Here is a 12,852-nt window from a genome sequence, read left to right as displayed (position 1 = left end):
GAAGATGAAAGGATGGAACTCAGACTATTAATAGAGCAGATGAGTTTAGATAGAATGAGAAATAATTATTTAATACAGATGGGAGAGTGAGGACATTCTCATAACTTCTATGTCACAAAAATTTTGAGACAACATTGCTAGCTAAATGAGGGGAGAGGTTTTTGAGGGAGATTTGTAAGTGAAGAGAATGTATGAAACACTTGTCTGGTAGAATAAGTCAACAGAGAAAGCTGGTAAGTTACCCCTGTACATTTGAGAGCCCAATGGGCTTGTGAATTTAAATCTAAAGAGAAACAACACAATGGTTTTGTTTCTTTAAGGGAAGTTCAACATATCTGGCTGAGAAGGTAGACAGATAACCTGGCAGATCCTGAACTGGGAATACCTGGAACAGGGTGGGGCAGGGAGTTTATTACAATGATGGAGCAAGGAATCTAGCTGAACCAGAGCCACGTGGAAGCTGGAAGGGACAGGCGGAAAGTGTGTCGGGACCAGTTTACTTATTGTTTCAGTGAGGTCATGGATGGAAAGAGAGGAGGTCTCTAGAGAAATGAAGGGTTTGGCTTTGTGTGCAGTTATGAGTCTGGGAGATGGAGGTCATTGGAGGGGAGAAGACCCAGGAAGGTTTAGAAACCCGGGTGTTCAACCAATCATCCTAGAAGGATGAGGGGAGCAGAGATGGGAAGCAACCCAGTCCTTTTATAGGCAAGAAAAGGTAGTTCAGAAAGAATAAGGAACATGTCTAATGTCACAGTGTTCCAGTGACAGGGTTTAGATTCAAGGCCAGCTCTGCCTAACCCCGGAGCCTGGGTATTAACCAACCATTGCTGTACTTTTCAATCAATGAGTTCAGCCTCTGGGGCTGGGACCTCAACTTGTTTTTTCTCCTCTCACAGGCTTCCGGCTGCCAGACCTCCCCATGCTAACTGCCTGCCTGGGCTACCCAAGCCATCTGCCTTGACCTTCTCTGAATCCTGTATCCTGCACATCACAATGACCTTCTCACCTTTCAGTGGCTCTGTCCCTAGCACTCATCCCACCTGCCAGAACCTGCTACTCATGGCTGGGCCTTCTTCTGACATGAACTGTGGGATAAATGATATTGAAGCCAACAACTGCTTCTATGATCACCTATCAAGCACCTGCTCTATGGCAAACTTCAAATATATCCCATCTATTTTGATCTTCATGATATTTCATTAGCAAGTCCATTTTGCTCATGAGGACATCTAGGCTCAGAGAGATAAAATCACTCCTATACGACCACACCACTGGGAAATTGCAAAGCTGAGTTGAATCCTGAATATATGTGGCTCTCACAGGCCTTGCCTTTTGTACATTATGAAGATTAAATGAGATAATAGGCTTGCTAGCTTGTGTACCAACAACACACGCTTAGTAGCATAACTTTAAAAACAATGCAACAGTTCTGTTGATGCAATCCAGCATTCCCTGCCAAGAATCCTCCAAGAATTTCTTGGACTCTCTGGAGGTGTCTTCCCTCCATTCCAGAATAAGCCCTATCACCTGCCACGTGACCTTATCATTGCTAATCCCAATTAATAGCCACTTACTATGTGCCTGGAACTTGACCCAGCACTTGTACTCATTTACACATTCCTAAAAGGTATGGACATTGTCACCTGCGTTTCATAAGTAAGAAAAACTGAAGCACAGACAAGTCAGGGTGGAAGCATCCAAAGCTCCGTGTTGGCAGGAACAAGCTGTACTGTCCATGGCCTGCACTAGTGACTGGCATCTGTCCCGGCCCAACAATGCAGGCATTTGTGGCATTGCTTCTGATTTCACAAAGCCCCCAAATTTGGTTCCTGACTCTCTGGTCCTCCTACTGATGAAGTCCATCCCTTTTCTCTCCTTTGTGTATTGCTTTTACTTCATCCAAAACTATCATTTCCATGTTCACAACGGAGGAACCTGAGGCTCTGAGCAGTTCTCTGACTTGCCCGAGGTCACACAGCAAAATAGCAGTAGAACTAGGATTCTGACTGCACCTCCTGAGTCCTGCACCTCAACTTCCTGGGAGTAAGAGACCATCCTGAAGGCTCAGAGAACCAAGTGGCCGTAGGATTGTGATGCAGCCTCGTGTCTGGGCACTCTGCGCTTGTGACACAGCCCATTCTGACCCTCCTGGCCAGTGGTCATGGTACTGGACAGCTCCCCCCAGGACCTCTGTACTAAGCAGTATCTGGAGTGCCTACTCTCTGTTCCTCTCTGACCCCAGGCCAGGCAGGATGGTATGTGGAGTCACCAGGTAGGCAGACCCCACCCAGCAATCATGATAGATGGCCAAGAGTTGGTCCCCTTTTCTGTGGGCTGGCCCCCAAGCTGGGAGACTGGGGTGACCAGGGCTGTGTGTTGCAAACTACTCTTGTCCACATCCTACCTTAGGGGTTTGGCCTCTTTATACGCTGTCTGTGATTTAACTTACTTTATATCTGTCTTAAATGAACTCATTTTCTTAAACTGGAAAAAAAAAGAGATTTTTAAAAATCTATTTTTTTTTCAAATGGGAAACATAGGGATCTGACACATTATTCTAAAATTATTCAAAAGTTTTAAAATATTTTTAAAATTTAAAAATATCTCCCTCTCAGTCCTGTCTCCCAGCCACCCCATTCCTCTGAGGCATCTGCTCTTACTAGTTTCCTGTAGGTCCCTCTAGACCCTACGCATATACAGAGAGGGTTCAAACAGTTCATGGAAAAGTTGAATTAAAAGATAACAGAAAAAAAGAAAAAGAGAATAGAAAATTGCCATGAACTTTTAAAACTCCCTCATACTAGCAAATGGATGCAGTGTCTTTTTTGTTTGCCAAATGTTTTACATTCTTTTTTTCTAAATAAGTTGGAGATCATTTTATATCAGTACATAGAGATCTCACTCATTACTAAAAAAACTTTTTAAAAAATGGCTGCACAGTTTTTCAGTGTTAAGATATATCATGATTTTTCTAGCGCTAGGTAGATTTTTCACAGGTCAATATCCTGGCATCTATATGATTAATTTTGAGTAGCTCTTTCTCATCACAAAACCACCGGTTTACACTTCCATCAGCACTGAAAGTGGTTGTGGCCTCACACCCTTTGGGGTCAAACTTTTTGGTCGGGGTCAATCTGATTGTGAAAACATGGTATCTCATTTGAAGCAGTATCTACGAAACAACCAGCTCAATGGCTATCTGCTCATACATTACTTAGAAGCCACTATTGGACCCCCAGCAAGATGGCAGACTAGGCCTACACGCTCCACCACATGAAGCAGATATGAATGAGACTCCTGGAATTCTGACTCCAGAGGAAAGGATAGAGAAGTAGACTGAATGCTGACTAGGAGAAGAAGCAAAATAAAAGCTCCCAGAGGGGAACTAGATGGATGAATTGTTAGCTGTCCTGACGTAATACAGTTCCACCTGCTTATGAATAGTGTAAACCCCTATACTGGTGACATGATGAGAAAGGTGGGGTGCTCCCTTGGTGCCCACATTTCCTGGTGACAAGAGGAGTGGTCAGTCCCCACGCCTACCTACCCAGTGGCTGATAACACCACTACTCCACAGCCACTGCTCTGCGGCCAGAACAGTCATGGAGTGGTTCTTGGAGCAGGAACCTCAAGTCTTGGAGGCATGAGAGCTCTGTTATATCAGAACAGTAGAAAGTGCAATGTCAGATAAAGGGCTTGTTGCCAGACCCCCTAGGTCAGTGGTTCTCAACCTTGCTAATGCCGTGACCCTTTAATACAGTTCCTCATATTGTGGTGACCCTCAACCATAAAATTATTTTCATTGCTACCTCATAACTGCAATTTTCTACTGTTATGAATCGTAATGTAAATATCTGATATGAAGGATGTATTTTCATTGTTACAAATGGATCATAATCACAGTTGAATATAAAAAGACCGATCAGCATCCAGATTAAGTTCCCATGGTACAGCTTTTTTTTCAGTAGTTGATGATTTCATAGTACATGATTTTACATTTACCCAGTAATTATAATTCATGAAGTATCATTTTACCTCCAATACTGCTTTCAACACAGTAGCTGCTTTTAACAAAGTAGCTGTTTTCAACACAGCAACTATTTTCTACACAGCAACTGCTCTCTACACATGTGTAACTGGTCCGCATAAGTACATTATGGCACCAACCCTGTCACATGTACCTGTATTTGTATGGGGTGTATGTGATGGGATTGTAGTGATGTCATCATACTAGGTACTTGTATATGGACATATCTACATGTGAGCAGACCCACCTGGAGACGGATAGAGGAGTGGTGTCTCGGTTCCTAAGACCGTTGGAAATATGTGCATTCTGATGGTCTTAGGCGAGCCCTGTGAAAGGGTTGTTCAACCCTCAAAGGGGTCACGACCCACAGGTTGAGAATTACTACCCTAGGTAAACAAGAATTCCACCCATAACTGCCCTGCTCCTACTTGTCTTCTGGTGAAGCAAGGTCAATCCAAGAACAAGCACCATGTTCCTAGTCACTATCTGAGTCTATGCAAACTATATCTGGATCAGAGAGCTCTGACCTCTGATATCACCTAGCTCAGCTAAACCCACCTAAATGGGCTTCCCACAACCTTGAACTCCTTCAGCGAGGCTAACCCAGAGCTGGTACCTCAGCTCCCCATACTTTTGTCTCTCTGAGTCAGGCTCCTAGCCCAGTTTTCTCCATTCCTTTTCTTTTTCTTCCATCCTTTTCCCCTTTCTCTGTTTTCCTTTTTTCTTCTGTTTCCTTCCTGTTTGGTTTGGTGTTATGTCATCTTGATAGTACCTATGGGAGGTAGGATGGAGTGCAACCTGTCAATCGGGGGCAGCCTGGTGATACCTCCTTTTTTATAAGAAAGACAGTAAGAACTTCTTTTTCTCTTGCCCTTCGCCTTCCTCTTGCCTTGGATTCAATGTCTGCCGTCAGGAGTGGCCCCATGTGGGCCACCGACCGTGGGAGCTGAGAGCATCCTGCCATGCTCCCACCAACCTTGGGTCCGTGTGAGTCTGTACCCATTGGTCTGTGATCTCCCTGATTCCAGCTTCACCTTTCTGCATCATGAGCCTGCAGCTGTGTGAGTCTGAAGAGGGCTCAGGCTAGCATCAGACCCATGGACGTGGGTAGGATAGGTCTGAGATGCCTTCTTCTTATTATATAAAGCTATTCCTTACACATCTATGAGTGTTACTGGATTTGTTTCTCTAGAAAACCCTGCCTAACACACTATTAGTCCAGTTGTGAGAATTCTTTTTCTTTACATTGATTGTTATCTACACTGAAGGATGTATTCTTTGATTTTCCTCAATAAGTGCTTCAAGTACTCTTCACTTTCAGTAAACAAAGCTGTGTCATTTTTGATCTGTAGGTTCCTCTTCAATTAGTTCAGCTTCTCAGATTATTTACTCAGTACACACGTTGAGTGCGTGTGATGAAAGGGTACAACTCTGATGCCCCCTTTTCCTGATTTCAAACCAGGCAGTATCCCCTTCTGCTGGAAGGACTGCCTCTTGGTCCATATTAGGTTCTTCATAAACATAGTAAGTATTCTGAAATTGCTATGTTTGAAATGTTAATCATAGCTGTTTTATGGCCCACACCATTGAAGGCCTTCGTGTAGTCATTAAAACACAAGTAAACATCTTTCTGAAACGTTCAGCTAATCTGGAATCAGCAATGATACCCCTCAGTCCATGTCCTGTTCTGAATCGGGTTTGAATATCTGGCAGCTCTCTGGCAGCGTAGTGCTGCAACCGTTCTTGAAGGACTGGCTGCAAAATCTTACTTGCATGTGATATTAATGATGTTTGAAAATGTCCGCATTCTGTGGAGTCACCTTTCTTGGGAATGGGCACAAATACAGATCTTTTCTAGCGAGTTGGCCAGGTCACTGTCTTCCAAGTTTCTTGGCACAGAGGAGTGAGCATCCCCAGTGCTTTATCAGTGTGTTGAAACACTTCCGCTGACATTCAGTCCACTCCTGGAGCCTTGATTTTTGCTGCTGCCCTTCAGCGCAGCGGGGGCTTCTTCCTTTGGTGCCATCTGTTCTGGATCAGACTTAGCTCTTGAGATGATTGAACATCAATGGGCTCTTTTTGGTACAGTGGCTCTGTGTATTCCTTCCATCTTCTTTTCATCTCTCTCTCTTTAATTGGGAGTTAATACATGTATGCTGTCATTCCATGGTTCACTCACATCCAGCAGTTTTGTACAATTGCTTCCACAAGCAGCTTCCAAACATTCTTATCCTTCCTGGACTCCTTGATATTGGCTTCCTTTTACCCCCACTCCCACCCCCTTCCATCTTCTTTTGATGTTTCCTGTATTGTTCAATTTGTTGCACGTGGAATCCTTCAGAACTGAAGCATGTGGCTTGAATCTCCAGTTCTTTCAGCTTAAGCTATGCGGAGCATGTTCTTTCCATTTGACTTTCTAATTCGAAGTGTTTGCACATTTTATTGAAAGGCCTGCTTACCAAAGAGTATCGATTTCGGAGGTCCCCAAGGGGAGCAAGGAGACAAGAGGGGGATGATGAAGCAATGGGCTGGAGTTTTGACAAGTACTGACTTGGAGGATGGAGGACCACAAGAACGAAGAGAAATCAAAGGAGGTGGGGTGGGTTAGAATACAGGGGAAAGACATTGATGAGTGGTTTGAAATGTTGAATGGAGAGTTGATGGTCTGAAATGTAAACTTCTCACTCAATTTGCTTGCATACACATGTACACACACATGCACACTCACAATAATAATGATAAAAGGGAAATTAAAATAAAAGCTACATGGGAAGGAAAGAGACCCTGCATAAGCAAAGCACTACTAAAGAAGAACAACAAAGCAGGTGACCTCTCACTACCCAATCTCTCAACCTATTACTCAGCCACAGTAAACTGGTACACAGAGGTACACGCATCCGTGGAACAGAATTAAGGTAAATTCACCCAGCTACAGACAGCTGGTTTTGATAAAGAGCCAAAGCACATTAAGTAGTCTCTCTAACAAATGGTGTTGGCAAAACTGAAATCCATTTGCAGAGGAATGAAAGAGGACCCATATCTCACACCATATGTAAAAACGGACTCAAAATGGATCAAAGACCCAAGAGAATTATAAAGATTATCAATGAAAAAATAGGGACAAACTCAAGGGCTCTAATACAAGGTATAAGTACAGTCTCAAGCATGGATACAGGAGACAAAGTTATGAAAACTGGTTGGTAGGTACTATCCTCCGATTGGTTCCAACCCATAGCGACCCTCTTCACCACAGAACAAACACTGCCTGGTCTGCTCTGACCTCAGATTCTTGTTATGCCTGAGCCCATTGTGACACCCACTGTGTCCATTCATTTCGTTGAAGGTCCTCCTCCAGGCCACGGGCCCCTTACTTTCCCAGGTATGATGTCTTTTCCTGGGATTGGTTTCTCCTGATAAGTCTCTCCATCCTCATTTCTAAGGAGCATTCTGACTGCACTTCTTCCAAGACAGATTTTTTCCTGGTAGTCTACAGCACTCTCAGCATTCTTCCACAAAGCCATCAGTTAAATGTATCAACTCTTTGGTATTCCTTATTCATTGTCCACTTTCCCAACACAGGGGGTGATCGGAAATGTCATGACTTGAGGCAGCTTCACCTCAGTCCTCAGAGGGAAAATTTTGCTCCTTTAACACTTTAAAGGGGTCTTACACACAGCAGATTTGCCTAATTCAAGACCTTGTTTGATTTCTTTTTTTAAAGCAGCTTAATTGGCACATAATCCACATATTGCACAACTCCATAGTTGAATCAGATCATGAAGAGTTGTACCATCATGAGCACAATAAGTTTTCGAACATTTTCTTCTTCCTTGTACTCATGATTACTTGTTCCCCATTTCCCCTGTATCCTGCCACACCCCAAGAAACCATTCATCCAGTTACTGTCTCCATAGATTCGTCCATCCTGCATTTCTTATACCAAAAAATGTACAAAACAAGAAACAAAGAAACAAAAGAGCTAGCAACAGCAAGAAAATAAAATAGAGAAACATTAAATCAAAAAGAAAGCAGAGCATATTTTAAAAGTAGAAAACTTAAACCGAGTCAAAAGGAAGATCAAATGATAAGGTGTTAAAATTTAACCTAATTGCATCTGCTACAATCCACCCTCCAATGCTCTTCGCAAGATAGCGAGATTATTCACATCCTTGGTCTGTGGTCACAGGGGATTCACCTGAGCCTTAATCTGTGTGTATTTTCCCTCACGTTTTTTTTTAAAGGAAATAACTTTAAGTTAAAACGGAGATCAAATACAATATTACATTTAACCTAAAAGCTTAACTCTATCTACTATAATTGTCATTACGATGCTCTCTGACTGATAACGAGGCTATTCACACCCCTCAACTATGGTCTGAGGGGATTTCCTGGAGGCTTACTCTACATGTGGGCCTGGAAAATAAGTTTGGGCTTCCACGGTCATCCATGGCCGTCTGCAAACTGGGTGTCCACAATTTTTTAAAGCTCTGATAGCATTCCCTCCTTCAGATTTGGGTTATATTACTTACAATCCATGGATCACACAGGCTGGTGTGCTTCGTCATGTGGACTTAGTTGATGCCTCACTTAGATGGCTGCTTGTTTGGAGACAAGCCTTTATTCTTATTCTTTCTGATAGCCAAGAACCATCTAGTTTCTTCAAAACACTTTGCTATAGCTCTCATCTTTTTTTAAAATAAATCTTTTTATTGGGGCTCATACAACTTTTATCACAATCCATACATACATCAATTGAGCAAAGCACCCTTATACATTCATTGCACTCGTCATTCTCAAAATTCGCTTTCCACTTGGGTTTCTGGAATCAGCTCGGTTTCCTTTTTTTACCCCCCCCCTCCCTCCCCGCTCCCCCCTTCCCCCTGCTCCCTTAATAGTTTATAAATAATTATTTTATCTTATCTTACACTGCCCAGCGTCTCCCCTCACCCACCTTCCTATTGATCATCTCCCAGAGAGGAGGTTACACTAGATCCCCAAGATCGGTTCTCCCTTTCTACACCCCCTTCCCTCCCGGTGTCGCCACTCCCACCGCTGGTCCTGAGGGATTCATCCGTCCTAGATTCCCTGTGTTTCCAGATCCCTACTGCACCACTGTACATCCTCTGGTATAACCAAGTCCACAAGGCAGAATTGGGTTCATGATAATTGGGAGGGGAGGAAGCGTTCAAGAACTAGAGGAAAGTTTTGAGTTTCATTGTTGCTACACTGAACCCTGAGTGACTCATCTCCTCTCCACTACCCCTCTTCAAGGAATGTCCAGATGTCTACAGATGGGCATAGGGTCCCCATCATGCACTCCCCCTCATTCACGGTGATGCGATCCCCCCACCCCTCACCCCCCGCCTTTGTTGTTTGAGACCTGGTCTCCTCTGCCCTTCACGATCACCCATGTTGGTGTGCTGCTTCCGTGTGGGCTTTGTTGCTTCTGGGCGATAGCACTCATATCTTTAGTGATCTCTTTATGAGGGTGAGTATCAAGTAGGGCCATGTCATCAGAACTAATTGTTCTTAGATTGGAGCTAGAGTTAAATGTGAGCTCAAAATCCATCCATCTGTCTATGGTTTATATATGGCTCTGGTTCACTTTAGAGACTTCATTGTCATTTTATGTTAGAGAACATTATCCATCATCTCCCTAGGACAGTAAACTCAAACAAAACAAATTCACTGCCTTCGAGTCCATGCCAACTCATAGCGACCAGATAGGACAGGGTAGAACTGCTCCTGTGAGTTTCTGAGACTAAGTGTTTATGGGAATGGAAGACCCCATCTTTCTCCAGCGGCGTGGCTGGTGGTTTCTAACTTCAGACCTTGCGGACCACACCCCAACTCGTAACCACTATGCCACCAGAGCTCCTTGATAGTACCATTAATTTAGCCAATGGTATGGAATTTAAAACACCTTTGGGAAAAGGAGATTAAACTCTGTACAAGTGACTGGACACTATTTACACAAACAGTGGGGAATGGTGTTAAGGCAAACTTTCAATAATAGTCATTGACAGTGTTAGAACCAGGCCTACTAGATCAATACCTATCTTAATAAAGCGAGGAGGATGTTAACATAGGAAGTATGTGGTAGTCCTGGCCCACCGTTCATTGGGCACCTTCAAGACCAGAGATCTGAACCAAAGTCCAATGGCTGCCAGTTCTAAGCCCTTGGGATAGCAGTCATCTGCTTCTCACACGATAAGGTTTCAGCCATAACTCCGAGGGCTACCAGTGCGTTTGAGGTAGAGCCCAGCTCTCTCAGTTGGGCTTGTTTGATTTCTTGACTTGCTTTCATGGGTTTTGATTGCGGATCCACGGAAAGTGAAATTCTTAACAACTTCTATCTTTTCTCTGTTCATCATGAGCTGACTATTGGTTCCATCGTGAGGTTTTTTAGTTTCCTTTACACTGAGTTGCAATTCATACTGAAAGTTCTATTCTTGGATCTTCATCAGGAGGTGCTTCGAGTCCTCTTCACTTTCAGCAAGCAAAGTTGTATCATCTGCAGACTGCAGGCTGTTAATGAGCGTGGCTTTGACCCTGGTGGCCTTCTACTTCTTCCTCTAGTCCAGCTTCTCAGATTATATTCCTCAGCATATAGATTGAATAAGTATGGTAAAAGCATGAAACCCTGATACAGACCTTTTCTGATCTGAAAGCATACAGTATTCCTGTCTTCCGTTGGAACGATGGCCTCTTAGTTCATGAATAGGTTACACAAGAGCACAGTTCAATATTCCAGAATGCCACTTCTTGTCAATATCATCCATTTTTAATATATAATCTACACAATTGAATGCCTGTGCATAGTCCATAAAGCACAAGTAAACATTCTTCAGTATTTTCTACTTTCGGCCAAGCTCTCTGTGATTTCAGCAATGATATTCCGTGTTCCAAGGCCCATTCAGAATCAGTCTGAATTTCTAGCAGCTTCCTGTGGTTGCGCTGCTGCAACAATTGCTGAATCCTCTTCAGAAAAACCTTACTTTCATGTGATATTAATGATGTTGTCAATGATTTCTGCATCTAATTGGCTCTCTTTTTTGGAATGGGCACAGGTATGGATCTTTCCCAGGGAGTTGGCCAGGTCTCCAAACGTCTTGGCATAGCCGAGAGCTTCCAGTCCTTCGGCTTGTCGACACATTCCACTAGTTTTCCATTGATTCCTGGAGACGTGCTTGTTTGGGAATACCATCAGTGCAGCTTCGACTTCTTCCTTCAATGCCAATTGGTCTTGAGCAAACGCTACCTCTTAAAATTGTTGAATGTTCACCAGTCACTTTTGGTACTATGATAACTGATTAGTCCTTCCATCTTCTTTTGATGCACCATTCAAAATTTTGCCTAGGGAATCCTTCAATATTACAAACTGAGGCTTAAATTTTTCTTTAGTTTTTTCAGCCTGGAATATGCTGAGTGTGTTCTCCCTTTTCGACTTTCTAGCTCCAGAGGTTAGCACATCTCATTGCAATACTTCGTCTTCTCCAGTTTCCCTTTGAAATTTTGTTTAGCTTTTACCTCATAATTTCTTCCATTTATGTCAGTGCTTTATGTTTAAGGGCAAGTTTCAGAGTCTATGTTGACACCCACCTGGGTCTTTTCTTTCCTTACTGTCTTTTTAATGATCTTTTTTGCTTTCTTTAAAAAAATTTTAAAAAGAGGACCTGATGCAAGGGGCTTAAGTGGAGAGCAAATGCCTTGAGAATGATTGGGGCAGGGAATGTATGGATGTGCTTTATACAATTGATGTATGTATATGTATGGATTGTGGTAAGAGTTGTATGAGTCCCTAATAAAATGTAAAAGAAGAAAAGAGAAAAAAATGATTAGGGCAAAGAATGTACAGATGTGCTTTATACAATTGATGTATGTATATATATGAACTGTGAAAAGAATTGTATGAGCCCCAATAAATTGTTAAAATTTAAAAAATAAAAAATAATAATAATAATAAATTTTAAAAAAAAGAAAGAAAAGAAAATGATTAGGGTAAAGAATGTACAGATGTGCTTTATACAATTGATGTATGTATATGTATGGACTGTGATAAGAGTTGTATGAGCCCCTAATAAAACGTTTAAAAAAAATTTTTAATTGCCAAACATGTTTATTCTGATTACTACTTAATTGTACAACTAATCCATGATGAATTACCAGATTAATTTTACATATTGCTTCAGGATTGGAACTTTCCAACACCTTCAAATTTGGGATTCTCAAATGTGAAGTTAGGGAACACGTTCATGTCTGCTTTACCAAACATCTACTTGAGCTTAAAAAGCTCCTTCATCATCCCTTGCTGATATTCTAGGCCCACATCAACAGGTCCTCCAGATGCCTGTAGCTTAGATTTGTATTCTCTTATCTTGCCCACAAAAAGTTTCTGTATAGAGTTGCTTCTTGAATGCCACTGCTGTACCATCAATGTTCCTCCACAAATGGACTGAGAACAGCAGAGGAAAACCTGAGGACTCTCTGGAGACTCATGGTGGCTCCATTATGGACAGGAAGCATTTCAAAGACAGTCTGCTCTCTTCCTTTCTTCATGTATGGTGTCTTTGGTGACATACCGTAACTCATCAGGTCTTTGGTTATTAGTGGTCAAAGGGTCGAATCTATTCATGCGATGGTCTCTAAGTTCAGTGAGATGCTATCAGATGTTGTAGTTTAGCACGCATAGACTTGTTTTAATTTTCTTAAGCTCCAACCTAAACTTGCATGGAAGCAATTGATGGTCAGCCTCTTGCTTTGTTTTGGCTGATGATAATGAGCTTCTCCAGTGTGTCTTTCCACAATATAGTCAATTTGATTCC

General features: G+C 42.4%; 2 pseudogenes; one reads left to right on the top strand and one right to left on the bottom strand.

The window, feature by feature from the left end:
- LOC142422595 (cofilin-2 pseudogene) overlaps positions 1–961 on the top strand; it is a 34,546-nt pseudogene extending 33,585 nt beyond the window's left edge.
- Positions 962–12,215: 11,254 nt separating this feature from the next.
- On the bottom strand, positions 12,216–12,526 carry LOC142423051 (ATP synthase peripheral stalk subunit F6, mitochondrial pseudogene; annotated as a pseudogene).
- Between the last annotated feature and the right edge of the window lie 326 nt (positions 12,527–12,852).

Source organism: Tenrec ecaudatus, chromosome 12 (genome assembly GCF_050624435.1).
Source record: "Tenrec ecaudatus isolate mTenEca1 chromosome 12, mTenEca1.hap1, whole genome shotgun sequence".
Lineage (NCBI taxonomy): Eukaryota > Metazoa > Chordata > Mammalia > Afrosoricida > Tenrecidae > Tenrec > Tenrec ecaudatus.
The sequence above is the reverse complement of the archived record's forward strand: the minus strand, read 5'-3'. Positions and strand labels throughout refer to the sequence as shown.